The sequence below is a fragment of the Bos javanicus genome, chromosome 19 (genome assembly GCF_032452875.1).
Source record: "Bos javanicus breed banteng chromosome 19, ARS-OSU_banteng_1.0, whole genome shotgun sequence".
NCBI classification, from domain to species: domain Eukaryota; kingdom Metazoa; phylum Chordata; class Mammalia; order Artiodactyla; family Bovidae; genus Bos; species Bos javanicus.
This window is the reverse complement of record NC_083886.1, coordinates 902676-910529: the sequence shown is the minus strand read 5'-3', so window position 1 is coordinate 910529 and position 7854 is coordinate 902676. Positions and strand designations below refer to the sequence as shown.

At 36.0% G+C, this 7854-nt stretch overlaps 1 pseudogene; it reads right to left on the bottom strand.

Moving 5' to 3' along the window:
• Positions 1 to 6693: 6693 nt before the first annotated feature.
• LOC133233037 (olfactory receptor 4C13-like) lies at positions 6694 to 7621 on the bottom strand (annotated as a pseudogene).
• Between the last annotated feature and the right edge of the window lie 233 nt (positions 7622 to 7854).

Here is a 7854-nt window from a genome sequence, read left to right as displayed (position 1 = left end):
AGTAGCAACTATTTTTTTTTAATTCAATAACCTTTATTTTTCCACTGTCAGATACATTTATCTCTCATAATATACTTTACTGTAATTATTCCCTTTTCTCTGAAGTCTTTTATTTTATTTTTTTAAATTTTATTTTGCCAAATAGCAAAATGAATCCACCACAGGGTTCTATACATCAGTGTCTTTTTTGCTATCTCATATACAGGGTTATCATTACCATCTTTCTAAATTCCATATATATGCGTTAGTATACTGTATTGATGTTTTTCTTTCTGGCTTACTTCACTCTGTATAATAAGTTCCAGCTTCATCCACCTCATTAGAACTCATTCAAATGTATTTTTTTTAATGGCTGAGTAATACTAGGGCAAACTGCCAAATGTATTCAAATACATTTGAATGAGTTCTAATGAGGTGGATGAAACTGGACTCTGTGGGAGAGGGAGAGGGTGGGATGATTTGGAAGAATGGCATTGAAAGATGTATAATATCATATATGAAACGAGTCGCCAGTCCAGGTTTGATGCACGATACTGGATGCTTGGGGCTGGTGCACTGGGACGACCCAGAGGGATGGTATGGGGAGGGAGGAGGGAGGAGGGTTCAGGATGGGGAACACGTGTATACCCTGGTGGATTCATGTTGATATATGGCAAAATCAATACAATATTGTAAAGTTAAAAAAATAAAAAATAAATAAATAAAATTAAAAAAATTAAAAGCTAAAAAAGAAAATAATAATGATACAAAGGTAGAATCAATAATTCAGATCACTGTAAACAAATTTACTTGCTTTGCACCTAATGACCTGAATTTAGTACCATTTCCAATATTAATTAAGGAGTTGCATAATAAAATTATGTTCCTAAATTTATAAGTAAGTGGCTAGTCATTGTATCCAGAATGAAAGCCCACTCCTGTTAAAATGAAAGTGCAAGTCACTCAGTTGTCTCCAACTCTTAGCAACCCCATGGACTATACAGTCCGTGGAATATTCCAGGTCAGAATGCTGGAGTGGGTAGCCTTTCCCTTCTCCAGGGGATCTTCCCAACCCAGGGATTGAACCCATATCTCCTGCACTGCAGGTGGGATTCTTTACCAGCTGAGTCACAAGGGAAGCCCAAGAATACTGGAGTGCATAGCCTATCCCTTTTCCAAGGGATCTTCCCAATCCAGGAATCAAACCAGGGTCTCCTGTATTGCAGGCAGATTCTTTACCAACTGAGCTGTTAAAATGAAAGGGGAAAAATAACAAGACAAAACAAAATAAAAACTAGTAAAAAGACAAAATGTGGCCTATAAACAGATTCAAATGCACACACACACACACACACACACACACACACACGTAGAAAGCAGTTTTGCTACACATAAATGTTTATAGCAGCTTTACTCATGATTACCAAAACTTGGAAGCAACCAAGATGTCCCTCAATAGGACATGAATAAATAAATTGTAGTACATCCAGACAATGAAATGTTATTCAGAGTTAAAAATAAATGAGCTATTAAACTGAAAAAATATTCAGGAAACTTGAATGCATATTACCAAATGAAAGAAACCAGACTGAAAGGGCTACCTGCTATATAATTTCAACTGTATGACATTCTGAAAAAGTCAAAACTATGGAGACAGAAAAAGTATAAATGAATGTAAAGGATTAGGGAAGGGAAAAGGATGAATAGGTGGAGCACCAAGGATATTTAAGGCAGTGAAATTCTTCTGCTTGTTTCTATAATTTTGAATCTTATCAATGTATATGTCAAAATCCTCAAAATATACAGTATTTAGAGTGAACCCTCATGTAAACTATAAAATTGGGGTAATACAAATACATCATTGTACGTTCCTTTGATTTTAACAAGTGTATCCCTCTGAGGGGGAGAGTGTCCCATTGTGGGGACAGGAGGTATATGGGATCTCTGTACTTTAATCTCAGTTTAGCCATGAACCTAAAACCTCTCTAAAAATTAAGTTTTACCGATTAACAAATACATTGTGGTACACTGCTTAGAGGATATCTTATAACTAAGTGAAGAAAAGACTCTCAGAAAGATTTTCTAGTAAATTAAGGGGTAAAAAATACTAAAACTTTTCACCTTTTATGAAAAGGTCTTTTGTGCAAGTTTAATAGGTTTTAAAAATAAGGTCATTTAAGATACACTGAAAATATCATAATAGAGAAAGAACTGGATAATGGGATTTTATGAAAAGAAATAGAGTTAAAATAATGGAAGAATTTTAGAATATATAAATACAAGAGTTATTATCATTAGGAGGCACTGTACAAAGAAGACTAAAGAGCAGAAAACAGTAAAAGGGGAGATAAAATTAAGTGGAGCTGTTTTAGCAAAGAAGAATGATTGTGCCTTCAATAATCACCTAATTTGTTCATTATCTTTGCCTGGTGGGATGGCATAGACCTTTATCACTGAAAACTCTTGACCATTAGTAATTGTAAATGGATTGGCTGTTGCAGTTTTTATTGATCTTAATCATCAGATATGGTAACTCAGGAGGGGCCCTTTGGGACCTACTATATTCCAGACATATTTTCTTCTCTCCTTTTAAGAGGAGTAGTCCAATTCTCCTTAGCAGTCAGGATCACATTACCTTACATTTTTGCTTGTTCATTCAGAAGCATGAGGAGCCGAAAGTGATCAGGCAGGAGTCTTAACTCTCAGATCAATACAGCATTGTTGTGTCTCCTCATGAATCATTTCTCCCTTTGGAAATAAGACCTCTAAGTGGGCGAAACCTAAGTTAATGACAATAGAAAGCACAGATTTTGCTAATAGATTTCTAAAGGTAGTAGCAAGTGGTGTCACTCCAATTTTTACATTGTAGCATGTAACACACACATTTTTTTAAATATATCTTAAAAAAGTAGGTAAATATACTTTTTGCTTCTATTTTCTTGTTTATCTTCCAACCATGTTCCTTCCAAGTCTCTTGACCAACTGGCCAAACCATTGATCAAAATCATGAATCAGTATACAGTACAAATGTGGATATTTTTCCTTCCAAGCAAAGTGAAAAACCACGTACACTGCTTGAAGTTTCATTGACTGAGTGGAGTTACTTTCCTTCTGATCTTTAGGGATTTTCCAGAATGGGACTGTAGCACTCAATTTTCTACTTTTGAGTTTATGATGCAATGGTAAAGAATGGGAATTTGCTGTATGACTCATGGAACCAAACAGCGGCTCTGTGACATCTAGAAGGGTGGGATGGGGAGGGATATGGGAGGGAGCTTGGGGAACATGGGTCCACCTATGGCTGATTCTTGTTGATGCATGACAGAAAACAACAAAATTCTGTAAAGTAATTTTCCTTCAGTTAAAAAAATAAATCAATTAAAATATTAAAAAAAAATAAAGAATCTACTGGCCAATGCAAGAGATGCAAAAGACAAGGGTTTGATCCCTGGATCAGGAAGATCCCCTGGAGTAGGAAATGGCAACCCACTCCAGTTTTCTTGAAAATTCCCTGGACAAAGGAACCTGGTGTTCTACAGACCGTGGGGCCAAAAAGAGTCAAACATGACTGACTGACTGAACACACACACATACCAACTTAGCCTGATTACATATACTGTGCTTCCATTTGATGAAATTAATGACTAATGAACTATTACTGTGTATACCCAAGCAAATGTAATTGATGGGTCCAGCAACAAGTTCATGATGGGCAACCCAGGTTGCCTAGTAACTTGGTGACCCATGGTTTAGCATTCAGTCTCTGTTAAGCAAGCCAGGAGCTATTTCTAAAAATGAGAGTAGTTATCTGAAAAGGATCACAAGATTTTGGTACATAATCCTAAGTGCCTGCAATGCAGTTCACATGTGGAGGCCTGCCAAAGACTCCCACAGCCCTCTCTCCACTGACACATCAAGAACTGTAGATCTACTGAACCATTTGTCCCTAGTGACTGAGAAGCTTGAATGACAATCTGAACCTGTGGCAAAGCTATTTCTTTTTCTGGACCTCACTCAATACTAGCAGCTCTTTGCATCCCTTTACAAATGGACCATTGAAATACACCCACATAAAAAAAAGTGCTTTCTCCAAAGAACAGTGAAGTCCACTGGGCACAATGCATCTTCTTTGGTTATAGGAGAGGACAGAAGGAACAAGTTAACTTTCATGTTAAAAGGAATACCTTGATATGCCCCATACCACTGTGCCTATAAATTAACACTGAGTTTGGTACTCTGAATTTTATTTGGATTTATTCTAACATTTGACACAGAAATGTCTTACAATAAAAATCTAAAGTAATTGTTGCTTCTTGATTAGAAGATGCAGTCAGCCTATCATCAATGAAATGGATCAACATAGTGGATTATGGTACAATGAACAACAATAAGAATCTGTTGGTTGCAGTTTGTCCATTTCAACTATAGATCTGAGGAAATAACCACATTGGTAAAGTAACATGGACCTGAGCTAAAATTCCATAATCAATTAGACAACACCAGACTCATGCTAAATTACTCAGTCGTGTCTGACTCTTTGCAACCCCATGGACCGTAGCCTCCCAGGCTTCTGTTTCCATGGGATTTTCCAGGTAAGAATACTGGAGTGGGTTCCCATGCCCTTCTCTAGGGGATCTTGCCGACCAGGGAAGACAATATTATAGGTGTTTGTCATTCTGCTTACTGTAAATACTTATATTTATTCATTTGATGTTTATTATAAACCATACATCATGCTACTTGTAGAAACAATTTCTATCAAGTAAGCAAATGTTTCAAGGAGTATGACAGTTTATTTAATAAATTTAAATTTCTGTTTGACTTCAAAATATTCTTTGATTTAAATCATTACTGTTTGTGATAGATCAGAAACATAAGAAGGTCACATGGACAATACAAAAGGATTTGGAATGCTAAAAGGAAGTTTGGATATTCATTACTTGCCCTTTAGAGATTGAATACCCTGTTGCTTTTATGATGGTTTCCCTGGTAGCTTAGCTGGTAAATAATTTTCCTGCAATACAGGAGACCCCAGTTTGATTCCTGGGTTGGGAAGATCCACTGGAGAAGGAATAGGCTACTCACTCCAGCATTCTAAGGCTTTGCTGGTGGCTCATATGATAAAGAATCAGCCTGCAATGCAGGAGACCTGGGTGTGATCCTTGAGTTTGGAAGATCCCCTGAAGAAGGGACTGGCTACTGCAATTACATATCACAGTGATAAGTCAATCTCTAATAATCTACTATGATGTATATAAGTGGGCATAAGTATTAATAAAATTATTAGTATTTAGTTATATGTAATAACTTATTATTACACAGGGTGGGAGGGATTGGGGGCAGGAGGAAAAGGGGATGACAGAGGATGAGATTGTAGGATGGCATCACCGACTTGATGGCCATGAGTTTGAGTGAACTCCAGGAGTTGGTAATGGACAGGAAGGCCTGGAGTGCTGCAATTCACGGGGTCTCAAAGAGTCAGACACGACTGAGTGACTGAACTGAACTGAACTGAATAACCTATTATATAATAGTACACACACTAGGGCTTCACAGGTGGTGCTAGTGGTAAAGAATCTGCCTGAAAATTCAGGAGACACAAAAATACAGTTTCCATACCTAGGTCAGGAAGATCTCCAGAGTAGGGAATGGCAGCCCACTCCAATATCTTGCCTGGAAAAATTCCATGGGCAGAGGAGCCTAATAGGTTGCAGTCCATGGGATCATAGAGTTGTACATGACGGGGAACACACACACATACATACTAACATAATAATATATAATATAATATATAAATGTAATATATACATATAACTATACATGTAATTAATTATATAATAATAGCATATATCATATTAATAATATGTAATATTATTATATAATAATATATGACATGTAATATAGCTCACACACAGATATGTGTGTGTATATATATGTATATACATATATCTATGTGTGAGCTATATTACATGTCATATGTTATCAATAGATAGATATATTTATAGATAGATATGTATACATATGTATATATGTATGTATATATATATATATATATATATATATATATATGGTCTGAAACAGTCCCAGATTCTTTGAGGGTAATTAGGCTACCCTTCTGTCATTGTTTTCTGACAGTTAAGAGCATGATTTGAGTGATCACTTAGTTTCTGTTTATTAGTTCTTTGATATTTTCATTTTGGAATTTACTCCTTTCTGTTTAGTCTCTCACCTGTTAATGGAAAAAATAGCCATGCCTATCTCTATAGATTGTTATTGAGGTTATTAATAGGAATCAATATATTTTTGCCTTTTATTTTTACTAGAATAAACATTTTGAACCCATATAAATTTATGAATTCAGTTAAATCAAGTCCCAATTTGATAGAATTTTCTACATATTTAAAGAATGGTCCTGGGTTTGGTTTTTCCCATTTTCTTGCACCAATTTCTAATCTGCTTCTTCTTTTTTTTTAAATTTTATTTTATTTTTAAACTTTACATAATTGTATTAGTTCTGCCAAATATCAAAATGAATCCATCACAGGTATACATGTGCTCCCCATCCTGAACCCTAATCTGCTTCTTAAAGAATCTAAGTTTGGTAATTTTTTGTGGTTGTTGTTCTTTATTTCACTAGGTATTCTTTGCAGAGATTATCAGCAATGTCTTTTTGACAGTTACCTCTGTTCAATCGACTTTGGGTTCTGGCCAGATTTATATTTCACCTGAAATAGCTTTATTTCTAAATGATTTACTAATGGTAGTTTTCAACTGGGCATTCCTCAAAGTATAGATTAAGGGATTTAACATGGGGGGTTATAACAGTGTAGAATACAGCCACTGATTTATCAATAGGCAAAATAACTGCAGGTCTCTTGTATACACATATGCAGGGCACAAAGAATATGACAATTGCCATGATATAGGAGACACAAGTTGAGAGGGCTTTGCATCTGGCCTCCGAGTTTTTAGTATTTAGGGAGTGCAGAATGACCACTTAGGAGCCAACCAAGAGAAGGAAGTTTAGCAGACAGAGAGTACCACTGTTGGCAGCAAAGAGCCCTAGAATGTGGGTATCAGTGCAAGCAAGTTCGAGCAAAGGGTTCAGGTCACACATAAAGTGATCTATGACATTAGGGCCACAGAAGGGTAATCTGGTGATGAAGAGGATCTGTATGATTCCCTGAAGAAAGCCTCCCATCCATGCCACTCTCACTAGCAACCAACATAACCGCTGATTCACGATGATTGTGTAGTGAAGGGGCTTGCAAATGGCCACATAGAGGTCACAGGCCATTGAAGTAAGCAGGATGATATCAACACCTGCGAGAAAATGTTCCCAAAAGATTTGATTCATGAATCCTTTGAAAGTACTTGTTTTCTTTTCATAGAGTGAATCTATGACCAGTTTAGGGGTATCAACACAGGAATAGCGGGCATCAATAAAAGAGAGATGAGCCAGAAAGAAGTACACTGGGGACACCAACAATGAGCTGGTAGTGATGGTGACCACAGTGAATACATTTCCTGCCATAGAGATGATGTAGACAACCAAAAACACAACAAATATGATTTTCTGCATCTTTGGATTTTCCGTGAGTCCCAGTAGAATAAATGCTGTCAAATTGTTCCTATTTTCCATGTTTTTCTTGTTCTTGTTGATCACAGTACCTTAAAGAGTCACAGTTTTTTAACACAGCCTTGAATTTATTGTTTTTCATCTAATAAATAGCAATTGCCTAAATTCTATAGATATCTAAATTTTAATAAGATTTTTTAAGATGGAAAATATTCTGATGTCTTAAGGATTTTTCAACTATGAGTACATGAGGACTTGAGTGTAAATATTAGAATATAAGTATAAGAATATGAACA